We start from the raw sequence: 11,969 nt of genomic DNA, 5'->3' as shown, positions 1-11,969 counted from the left end.
GGAATCGTTTGAAATTGGAGTTCCACCAAAAAAATTATCCTATGCATCTAGTTCATCGTGATCGGAATTATATATACAATTTTTGGACTCGTGAAGGAGAAAGTATCGCTCTAGCTTGGGGGAGTCTTAAGTCAATGTTATATTCATGCCCCAACCATGAGCTCTCAAGAGAAATTATTATCCAGAATTTTTATGCTCGGCTTTCTCGTAATGATCAAACCATGCTTGATACTTCTTGTGCTGGTTCATTTATGAAGAAGACTATTGAATTCAGGTCGGATCTTTTGGAAAGAATTAAACACAACTCTGAAGATTGGGAACTCGACGAAGGTAAAGAGTCAGGTATTAAGCTTAAGTATGATTGTGTTAAATCTTTTATGGATACCGATACTTTTCAAAAGTTTAGCACTAAATATGGACTTGACTTTGAGATATTAGCCTCCTTTTGTGAATCATTTGCTAGTCATGTTGAACTCCCTAAAGACAAGTGGTTTAAATATCACCCACCTATTAAAGAAGAAATTAAAGAACCGATACTAATTAAAGGAGAAACTATACTTTATAATGTTGATTCAGTTGTTCCTTCTGCTTATATAGAGAAACCACCTTTTCCTGTTAGGATAAAGGAACATGCTAAAGTTTCAACTGTGGTTAACAAAAGCTATGTTAGAACACCTAAACCTGATGAACAAATTAAAGTATAACCTAGCATTTCTATGGTTAAAGATCTCTTGAAAGAAGATATGGATGTGCATGTTATTTACTTCTATGCAGAAGCTGCTAGAATTGCTGAACCCAAAAAAGGGATAAAAATAGACTAGTTGTTGGCCTCGCTGTGATTTTAGTTAAAATAGGAGATTGCTGTTATCATGGTTTATGTGACATTGGTGCTAGTATAAGTGCTATTCCTTACACGCTATAACAAGAAATTATAAAGGACATAGCACCTACTGAGTTAGAAGATATAGATGTTACTATTAAAATTGCTAATAGAGACACCATATCACCTTGTGGGATCATTAGAGATATGAAGTCTTGTGTGGGAAAATAAATTATCCTACTGATTTTCTTGTTCTTGGTACCCCACAAGATGACTTATGTCTGATTATCTTTGGTAGACCTTTCTCGAACACAGTTAATGCTATATTGTAAGAAACAAACTATGGGTGTTAGCTTTGGTGATAAGTCTCATGAGTTTAATTTTTCCAAGTTTAGTAGAAATCATCATGAAAAAGAATTGCCTAGTAAGGATGAATTAATTGGTCTTGCTTCTATTGCTGTGCCACCTACTGATCCTTTAGAACAATACTTGCTAGACCATGAGAATGATTTACATATGCATGAAAGAAATGAAACAGATAAGATTTTCTTTGAACAACGTCCTCTGCTTAAACACAATTTGCCTATTGAAACTTTGGGAGGTCCTCCTCCACCTAAAGGTGATCCTGTGTTTGAATTAAAACAATTGCCAGACACTTTGAAATATGCTTGTCTTGATGAAAAGAAGATATATCTTGTTATTATTAGTGCTACCCTTTCAGAACATGAAGAAGAAAGATTATTGAAAGTTCTAAGGAAGCACCGGGCTGCTATTGGATATACTCTTGATGATTTAAAGGGCATTAGTTCCATTCTATGTCAGCACAAAATTAATATGGAACCTGATGCCAAACCAGTTGTTGATCACCAACGTCGGTTCAATCCGAAGATGAAAGAGGTGGTAAGAACGGAAATATTAAAACTTCTGAAAGCAGGTATAATTTATCCTATAGCTAATAGTAGATGGGTAAGTCATGTTCATTGTGTTCCTAAGAAAGGAGGTATTACTATTGTTCCTAATGATAAGAATGAACTCATTCCACAAAGAATTGTTACATGCTATAGAATGGTAATTGATTTTAAGAAATTAAATAAAACAACTAGAAAAGATCATTAGCCTTTGCCTTTTATTGATCAAATGCTTGAAAGATTATCTAAGCACACACACTTTTGCTTCCTTGATGAATGTTCTGGATTTTCACAAATACCTGTTTCTCAACCTGATCAAGAAAAGACCACTTTTACTTGTCCATTTGGAACCTATGCTTATAGACGTATGCCTTTTGGTTTATGTAATGCCACTACAATAGGACCCCACCTATAGCAACGCATTTTTCCGTATCTAAAAGTCCATATATGTGTTGCAAGGGTCTTTACCAACGGTTTGGGATGCGTTGCCTTATCCAGTGTTGCTAGCGCATAATGCAACGGTTATACTTCCGTTAGTAAAAGGAACCATTGCAAGACTACAACATATAAAACCAACTTTTACAACACCCATATACGTTGGTGGTTAATGTATAGGAACTCAAATCTCATTGCTTGGCAACATATAATTTGCAACACTTCAGGTGTTTTACATATAAAATGTGAATAATATTTTATATATTGCCAGCAATTAAAATAAGGAATGCTCCACGTAATGGTGATAAGTATGTATACCAAGTCAGAAGAAAAAATATACGCACGAGAGGAAGAAATCATATATTGAAAAAAACTGTGGGATTACAATTGTTAATATTACAGGAGGAATAACTTCCAAATGTGAAAGCATCCATCAACATCCCTACAACTTCACTAAAACTTAACCAAGGAACATCATCCAACAGGAATAGCATCCCTACAACTTAACTAAAACTGAAAACAGCCATCATAACTAAAACTAGAAACAGCCATCATCGTCATCATCGTGAACCAGAACATCATCATCATCATTGCAGTATACCTGCCAGGCACCCATATAAGCGTCCATATATCTTTTAAATCTACAAATAAAATAACAAAATGAACTGTTAATACACAATACGTTGACATGATGTAAATAGTGACGGGTTGCCCAGCAAATAAGAAATATTACTTCTTACAAAGGGTCATTACTTCCGAAACATTGGTTGTCCGGCTAGATGACGACTATTACAAAGAAAAGTTGTAACCTGAAATTATTCCCTTACAACTCAATATACTACTTCAGGTCACAAAACAAACATAAACAGACTCGAAGAAAAATAAATAGTTGTGATTGAGGCCTAAAGGCAAGCGACTAATAACAGAGTACTTACTTAGTTAACGGGTTAAAAGCACAATAGACACTGCTCATATGGAACAGTGCAATCGAAATAATGAGAAATTCAGCAATTTATGAATTGTAACAGCAAGAGTTCATGTGGATAATTCAGCAATTTATGAATCAAAGTGGTGAGAGATCAGTGGTCAGTTCAGCAATGTACGAATCAAAAAGACAAGAGCATCTAAGGAGAACATTACTTGCATTTCCATCTTCACAAACAGTTAAGATATGGAGATTGTGGACAGTTACCAGAACCATGACTACGAACACTGTCGTATCTTGGACAAATCTACTCGCAGCTCCAGCCATCTATGATGTTCGCCTCAATCTCGATAGTGCCTGAACAGATGAGTGCGACACCTCACATTAAATTACACACAACAATAGGTACACCATTGGCGAGATAGGAGTACATAAATAGTTGAATAAGAGCAGAAAAGGAGGCTGAAAAATGGTTAGAGATAATGTAAGCAAAAAAGGAATAAATAAATAATCACCACAACGGAAATAGTCTTAGTTGAAGGTAAAACGCAGTGACGTACTATGAATGTAGAGAATGGCACATTGAAAACCACCGAATGGCATTGAGTATTTCTCCCTTTGGAAACCTGCGCACAAACAAACAATGAGCCTCTACTTAACGGATGATAAACATGATTACTAACAGTGAGCCGCTACCTGTGTATATGTGCGTGTGCTTGCTGCAAGCTTTAGTATCTCAATGTTTGCACATGAACATGCGTAAAGCTCAGGTGTAGGTTGCATCTAAGTGGGGTATTGGGATTCAGTTTCAGCGGTAGTAGATAAGTAGCTTTTTTTAGATTAGTAGATAAGTACTCGCACCGTAAAGAAATATAAGAGCGTTTAGATCACTACTACTCTCACTGTAAAGAAATATAAGAGCGTTTAGATCACTAGTAGATTAGTAGATAAGTACTCGCACCGTAACGAAATATAAGAGCGTTTAGATCACTAGTGATCTAAACGCTCTTATATTTGTTTACGGAGGGAGTACTTGGTATAGATGAATCCTCTGCAATGACTTGACCCAAGTGTATATATAATAACTGCATGCTATGAGGGGACAATCACATAACCAAACAACAAAGAAAAATGTGTACTAAATCTCAAAAAAGAAGATTTTTACTATCTTATGGTGAATAGTAAGAGCATACAACAATCAGTATATTAACCGGCGTGGAGAGAAGTATTTAGCATTGTTCTGAATCATATGAACAACATCAAAGCAACATCATAGAAGAAACCATGCGCATTATTAATTCACCTGCCCACTAAAACAAAGGTGTACGTGCTTGCCCCAACAGGTCCACATCCTCTAGTATTTGAGCTGGACGTGAAAGCCACCATTAGCAAGCTACTACCTCCACCTAAATAACCTGACCATCAGACTCCTAAAAAGTCTGAAATTGCAAAGAAAAAACTTTGATTAGTTACTCATTAAAACTGCCATACAATATTATAACTCTAGGTTGATTCGCGCCGCTGGCTGCTGCAGCACCAGCTCTGCACTGTCACAGCCAACTCTTGTTATATAGTGACGAGTACTCCCAAAACATATGCAGAAAATTTCAGATGTGGCACTGGCAGTGGCAGGTACTCCGTACGTATGAAAGAGCGGGACCTTTGTGACTGTGGGCTAGTCGAGGCCTACGAGAGCAGCAGTGGTGCCCATGACAACCAAGATAGCTGGCTGGTGCTCTGCGGCCTGCTGTTAGTTAGTGCTGTGCTGGTAGCTGGTAGAAAAGCAACACCAACAGGGTAGCAGTTAGCTTAGCTTGGAGCCTAATGATCCAATCCGTACTCGCTTCCATGTCATACAACGTGCATTTTTTTCATTTCTAATTCGTTGTGCAAGAAGCAAATGGACCTTATTTTCTCGTTGTTTATTGGTGTAAGAATCGGACGAGGCACGTCTGCTTCCATTGGCATCAGCGAGCATGCTGGTAATGCTGGCTGCTGTCAGGTTAACCAGATGTCTTGGTGGCCTGCATGAAATTCAGAGACCAACTGTCCAAGGGAAATCGCCGCTCTTGGTTAATGATTCCATTGCCTTCTTCTTTGTTAAGTGGTCTTATTCGCAATTCTCCATTAGTTTAGCACTGTGCCAGAGCAGCCACTGGGCGCTGTCCGTCTCAAGTTATATAAACTACTGTATCCACAACCAGCGGCAGCATCGCGGATTATTCAGTTTTAAATATTATAACCTAGAGTTATAATATTGTATGACAATGTTATAACAAAAAACCTATAAAGACGGGATCCGGCCTTAAATATTATAACTCTTGCAATAGACTATTTAATATGTGGTCACATATATGAACTAGTGTTTCTCTACATCAAAACAATTTAAAAGGATTACCGACTCATCTATGAATGATTGATGAGTTAGCAGCGTATAAGATATAAAAAAATTGATGCTCCATTGATATCTAATAATTACTGTACTAATTTAATAGAGTTAGCAATCAGTGCATGAATGTAAATCAACGGAGATCAGAAGTCAGTCTGTAGAACTATCAGTGTTCGTCAATGAATTGCACAAGGGCCAACCTTTTTTGACAGTGCGTAGCTGCAATAGAATCGGGGGTGCATACCTAGACGTCTAGAGTAGAAGATAAGAATAGGGGTTAGAGAAAGGGGAAGAGAGACAGGACGAAGCCAGGGGAGGGGATTAACTCACCGGCGAGAGGAGGACCACATGGCCACATAGCCATCAGGGGAAGGTCGCGGGTGAGCTTTGGTGGCCGCGAGCGCCGGATCAAGCCGCATGGGAGCGCGCCGCTGTGTAAGGGGACCTCGGGCTGTGCTTCACGATGGCGGGATTCGCTGGATGTCGCCTGAATCAGCCGCCGGAGGTGGCGCAACGAGGAGCTATGTCAAGAGAGGACATGGGATGTGAGAGGGATGGGTGGATGGGGGATATGGCGGATCCAGTAGCTGCCCGAGCTGTGATGTGGGAGGAGGGGAGGGGAGGGCCAGCGGCGAGGTGGGAGGAGGAGGGTGACGCTGTGGTTGGTAGCGGCGATTTGGGAGAGACGAGGGGCGATTAGGGGCATCGGGGGCTCTGTTTCTCTCGCGTCCCTCTCTCTGTTTTTTTATTTTTATATTTTTATTTTTTGCGTATGTCCAGCGATAAGGTCAACAGCTGCAAATCTGCAACGCTTATCTGCAACCTTTAATATGTGTATCTATTGTGAATTTTACAACGTACAGCCAAAATGTTGTAGAATGTGTGTTGCTTTATAAGGGGTATCCTTGTAGTGTGCACCTGCTACCTTTTCAAAGATGCATGATGGCTATATTCTCTGACTTTTGTGAAAAAATTGTTGAGGTTTTCATGGATGAATTTTCTGTTTATGGGAAGTCTTTTGATGATTGTTTAAGCAACCTTGAGCGAGTTTTGCAGAGATTTGAACAAACAAATCTTGTCTTGAATTCGGAGAAGTGCCACTTTATGGTTAATGAAGGCATTGTATTGGGTCATAAATTTTTTGAAAGAGGTATTGAAGTGGACCAAGCTAAAGTTGATGCAATTGAGAAAATGCCATGTCCTAAGGACATCAAAGGTATTCATAGTTTCCTAGGTCATGTTGGTTTCTATAGGAGGTTTATTAAAGACTTCTCTAAAATTTCTAGGTCTCTCACTAGTCTTTTGCAAAAGGATGTTCCTTTTGTTTTTGATGATGATTGTTTAGAAGCCTTTGAAACAATCAAGAAAGCCTTAATATCTGCACGTATTGTTCAACCACCTGATTGGAACTTGCCTTTTGAAATTATGTGTGATGCTAGTGATTATGTTGTTGGTGCTATTCTAGGACAAAGAGTTGATAAGAAATTGATTGTTATCCATTATGCTAGTAAAACTCTAGACAATGCTCAAAGAAATTGCGCTACTACTGAAAAAGAATTCTTAGCGGTGGTGTTTGCTTGTGATAAATTTAGACCTTATATTGGTGATTCCAAAGTAATTGTTCACACAAACCATGTTGCTATTAATATCTTATGGAAAAGAAAGATGCTAAACCTAGACTTATTCGTTGGGTTCTCTTGTTACAAGAATTTGATTTACATATCATTGATAGAAAAGGAGCCGAGAACCACGTATCTGATAATTTTTCTAGGCTTGAAAATGTGCTTGATGACCCACCTCCTATTGACACTGGTACTTTTCGGTCCTAAACAAACGGTTTTTAACCCCTTTCCGTGATGGCATTTGGAACCGTCGCCAAGTGCGTGTGGGCGATAGGGGGTTCCTTCCCACACGACCCAAAAACCGTCGGAGATATGCCCTCCTGTCACACACACGCTCGGCAAAATGAGGCCGTGTGCGACCGACGAGCGCTCAAATACAAAAATACGTACAGTAGAGATAAAAAAATACAATTATACGGTGAAATTGTTTCCGGTCGCAAGTACATCCCACACAGTCAGTCCCCGCTAAATGTTTCCGTTCGTATGTACATCCCACACAGTCGCTCCAAGGAAAATATTTTCGTTCACAGGTACGTCACACACAGTTTTTCCCGTTATTGAATGTATCACACACGGTCCGTAGAAGAAACTGCGTGGCAAAGGCTATCCATCACACATAGTTTTTATGTGGTAAACATTTACGCAAGGTGGCCTAACGCAAACAGTTTTCAAGAGAAAGTCGTGTGTGATTGTTCACTGGTCCAACACGGTTTATTCCTAGAAACTCTGTGTGTTGCCTGAGGTCATCGCCCATGGTATTTTTTTACAACCGTTTACTATAGCAAAACCCAATTAGCAGGCTAATTCGCCATTATTAGGCTAATTGCCCTATTATTAATAATCCATTTATTAATCTAATTGACATTCATATTAAGCACATAATATATGTCATTTCCATATTAAGGAAGCAGAATTTCATAATTGAAATACACCGGAGTACAACATGATATAGCTTCAGCACTCAGCTACCCCATTACACAACTGGACCAACACCAAGTTTCACATGAAACATGTAGAACCTTTCAAAATTAGCATCATAGACGGTATATAGATAGATGCATCTCATCTGGAAAACTGCTGAAGCGGAAGGCGAATATTGAGCCTTCAATCATGTTGAAGGTCTTTGCAACTTTAGGCCAGTGCATGTGAATGATTGACCATCCGGCCTTTGTCCTCTTCAGGAACACTTCAAATTGAACCGTGGGTGTTGTATGAAAACCTTCCTCGCCTCCTGACCATAGAGGTGGGTTGAGAGGTAATCATCAGTGAACTACTTTGGAAAGGCCTGAAAATAAGGATGTGCATAAATATCTTCTCTATATTGGAAATGGGGCAAAGGAATATAAAAAGGCAAGGTATAATAGTTAGTACCATCTTGTAGTGACCTGATGTCTTCTTCATTGTGCAGACAAAGATTTTGTTTTTTTGTCACTAATTTCTTTATCCTAACAATCGTTCTGACTTTCTTGATTTGATTGATATTCACGGACAACTCATTTCCCCATATGCGAAGATGGTCGAACAGTGGGTGTCGTGGTTTTGTCACGGCAGATGTCCTCGTGAAAGGACTTAGTCGTGGAGTCATCGCTACGGGTTAGCTTAAAGGGGTTTAAAGAGGACAAGAGACGCAAGAGTTTATACTGGTTTGGCCCCTTACAATGAAGGTAAAAGCCCACTCCAGTTGTGATGGAATTACTAGGGTTTCGATGACCAGGGAGCGAATCTGCTTTGCCTGGCTCTCGAGTTGTTGTGTGTTGTCCCTAAACCGCCGCCGGGTCTCCCCTTTATATACATAGGTCGACGCCCGTCGGTTTACAGATGTTGAGTATCATTGTTATTATGGAAACATAGGATAGCGTAGGACTTATTCCACCTTGCTTTGTACTCCAAGACAACTTTGTACTTCTATATATATGCTCATGAGGCTCAAGCAATAACAACGACTATTCCACCAATCCCCTCTCTCCCTTCTAACATGGTATCTATCGCAAGTCGATCCTAAACCCTAGCCGCCGCCGCTTCCGCACCCGCGCGCGGCCCCCGGGGCGGTCGGCCTCCATGACCGCCGCCGGGGGACGCGCCGCCCGTACCTAGGGTTCGTTTGCCGATCGTGTTGATCGGCTGCCCTAGAGAATCTTTTACCCGATCGATTGATGAGATTTTTTTCTCTCACTGATTAATTGATCAGTTTTCTTTTCTGGTTCTCTAATCTGATCTAAGATCGAATTGAGTCGCCCGTCCGCCGTCGTCTCACCGCGCGTCTCTGCTCATATTAGATTGTGGCCTCCACAACTCTCCTCCGTCCAGATCGGCTGCGGCACCCCGGCTTCATGCATGAATCAGCGCGCCACAAGTGCGCGGCCCTACAATGCTTGGTTGTGCCACGCCGCATGGCCATGGCACCCCACACTGGCGTCCCTGATTTCTTGCGCTTGTGTGGCCGGCCGCTTAAGCTGGTGCATCTCGCCATGTTGCTTCGTGCCTTCGTCCTATAGCTATATGCACCGATGCACCATCCTGGACGCGGACGTGTTGGACTTTGAGAGCTGGATTTGCTTTACATCACCGCCGCATCCAGTATACAGCGCGGCCGTCGTCGCTCCTGTTCTCGAATACAGCGCGCTCTTCACTGATCAAGCAATAGACTACCGCTGCATCGCCCCTTCAGGCCGCAGCGTCGTCGCCTCATGGTTCTTCCCGTGGCTGCACTGATCCGCACTGCCGCTGTGTCGCCTCTTCGGATCGTAGCGTCGTGGCACGTGGTCCCCGTCGCCACCCTGAGGCTGTTCCCGTGGTTGCACCATATCGCGTGCTGCTGCTGCATCGTCCCTTCGGGCCATAGTGCCGCGGCCCGCGGTCAACCGCCGCACCGAGGTCGTCTGCTCGAGGCCGTCCCCGAGGCTGCACCGACCCTCGTGCTGCCGCTGCGTCGCCCCGTCAGGCCGTAGCGAACGTGGCACGTGATCCCTGTAACCGCCCTGAGGTCTTCCCTGCCGTCGCCCCGACCAGCCCACCGACGTTGCGTCGCCCCTTCAGGCCGTAACGCTACGGCCCGCGGTCCACCGTCGGCCACGCGCGTTGACTTCCACGTGATATGCGCCGCGCCGCCTCCCTTGGCGCGGGAACGTCACCGTTCGTGCCGGTCTTTGCCATGCTGTCGGCTTCATTATCGCCTACTTCGAGCACCGCCAGCGCGCTCCTTCTCTAGCCGCCGCCTCCTCCTTAGGCCGCTGCCGCGCTGCTCTTCTTCCGCGGCTTCACGGTGACTACCTTGACACCGGTGACCCCCGACTCGACACCAACCACGGCGTTCTTCGCACGGCTACCTCGACTATGGCTACACCACCTACGCTCTCGGCTACTGTCACACCCTAGTTAGTTCAAGTATTAGAGTGTGCATCATGTTTAAATTCCTTTTAAATTTGAAATGGGGATGACAGAACCCCCAGCACCCCCCTGGAACAACTAGGGTTCACTAAAAACTTTACCAATGAACCTGAAATGCCCTTCTAAAAAGCCCACCCTTTTTGTTTTGGGTTAAAACCTTTGACAAAAATGGTGCACATTTTTCTAGGACATCAAAGGTCATTGGATTAATCCTTATGGTATTTGCATTTGGGCATTTAAATGCTATAAAATATTTTAAATGCTCAAATAATCATAAACTAAAATGTTTGCTGTTAGATATATTCTAAGCAGTGGCCATGATTAGTTTTATGATTTATGGTAATGCCCTGATATTTTTAATAAAGCCCTGAAGTTACAGAAATAATAAATAAATCAGAAAAACAGAAAAAAGAAGAGAGAGAAACTTACCAGGCGCAGCCCACCAGCCCACCTGGCTCGGCCCAGTCGACTGGCGCTTGCCAGTCGTCCCCCTCCTCTCGCCAGGAGGACGAGGAGCGCGTGGCCGGCGCCCCCGGCCACCTCCTGCTTCCGCCCACGCCCTGGAGGCGTCCACGAGTGCCACGCCGACCCCCACGTCTCCCTCACTTTCTTCCCACTCTCCCTGTGGCCTCTCTCTCTCTCTCTGGCTCTCTCCGCATCTTCCTGCCGAGCGCAGCCGTCGCCGCCGACAAGCTTCACCGCAGCCACCGCCGTCCATTCGTTGCCCCGTCATGCCAGGAAGCTCCTCCGTCGTCGACTACATCAAGTAGGCCGAGCCCCGAGCGCTCGCTCGCCCCGGAGACGCTGCACCGAGCCCGTCCTCAACTCCGGGCACCGGAGATCCCCTTCGCCGCCCCGCTCGCTCCAGCCCTTCCCCGAGCTCGCCGTTCGCTCCCCTGCAACCGCTGTGAGCTCCGCCACTGTTTCCCCCTCTCCCCGCGCTCGTCCGCGTCCTCTAACCACCTCTGCCATGGAAGCCGAAGCTCGCCGCTGCCACCGCACATCGCCGTCGTGGCCACAGCCACGTTGGGACGCCACCAAGCATGCCTTCGTCTTCCACGCGTTCCCAGGAGCCTAACGCACCACTCCCCGCGCCTCGCCGTGCCCCGTAGCTTCGTTTTCATCCTCGCTCGAACTCCGGCGACCGCCAAGGTCGTCGCCGGCGTCGTTCCCGGCCTCCCCGAGCTCCACTTTCTCCACCAAACGACGCGGCTCGCTCCCCGCGTCATGTAGCTGCTCTCCGCCGTCGATTTGGTCGTCGGAGACGCAAACCCGAGCCCCTCCACCGCGTCTGTCGTCGTCGGCGTCGAGCCGCCGACGAGTTGACCCTGTTTGATCCCCGTGTGGGCCCAGGTAGACCCCCCTGAGTCTATGACAGGTGGGGCCGGTCTGCTAATCAGTTTAAGATTAGTTTTAACTAATTTAATTTAGTTTAGCCACTGACATGTGGGCCCAGGCCCCACTGAGAGTCAAGTAGCACTAA

The 11,969-nt window shown here is 44.1% G+C and overlaps 1 long non-coding RNA gene across 1 annotated transcript; it reads right to left on the bottom strand.

Moving 5' to 3' along the window:
- Positions 1–3,656: 3,656 nt before the first annotated feature.
- LOC119289091 lies at positions 3,657–6,127 on the bottom strand. Its single transcript, XR_005141423.1, has 3 exons — positions 5,808–6,127; positions 4,392–4,527; positions 3,657–3,714 (listed from the first exon to the last, which is right to left on the bottom strand). It is a non-coding gene; the product is annotated as an uncharacterized LOC119289091 (long non-coding RNA).
- Between the last annotated feature and the right edge of the window lie 5,842 nt (positions 6,128–11,969).

The sequence above is a fragment of the Triticum dicoccoides genome, chromosome 4A, assembly GCF_002162155.2.
Source record: "Triticum dicoccoides isolate Atlit2015 ecotype Zavitan chromosome 4A, WEW_v2.0, whole genome shotgun sequence".
Classification (NCBI taxonomy): Eukaryota; Viridiplantae; Streptophyta; class Magnoliopsida; order Poales; family Poaceae; genus Triticum; species Triticum dicoccoides.
This window is presented reverse-complemented; position numbering and strand designations above follow the sequence as displayed.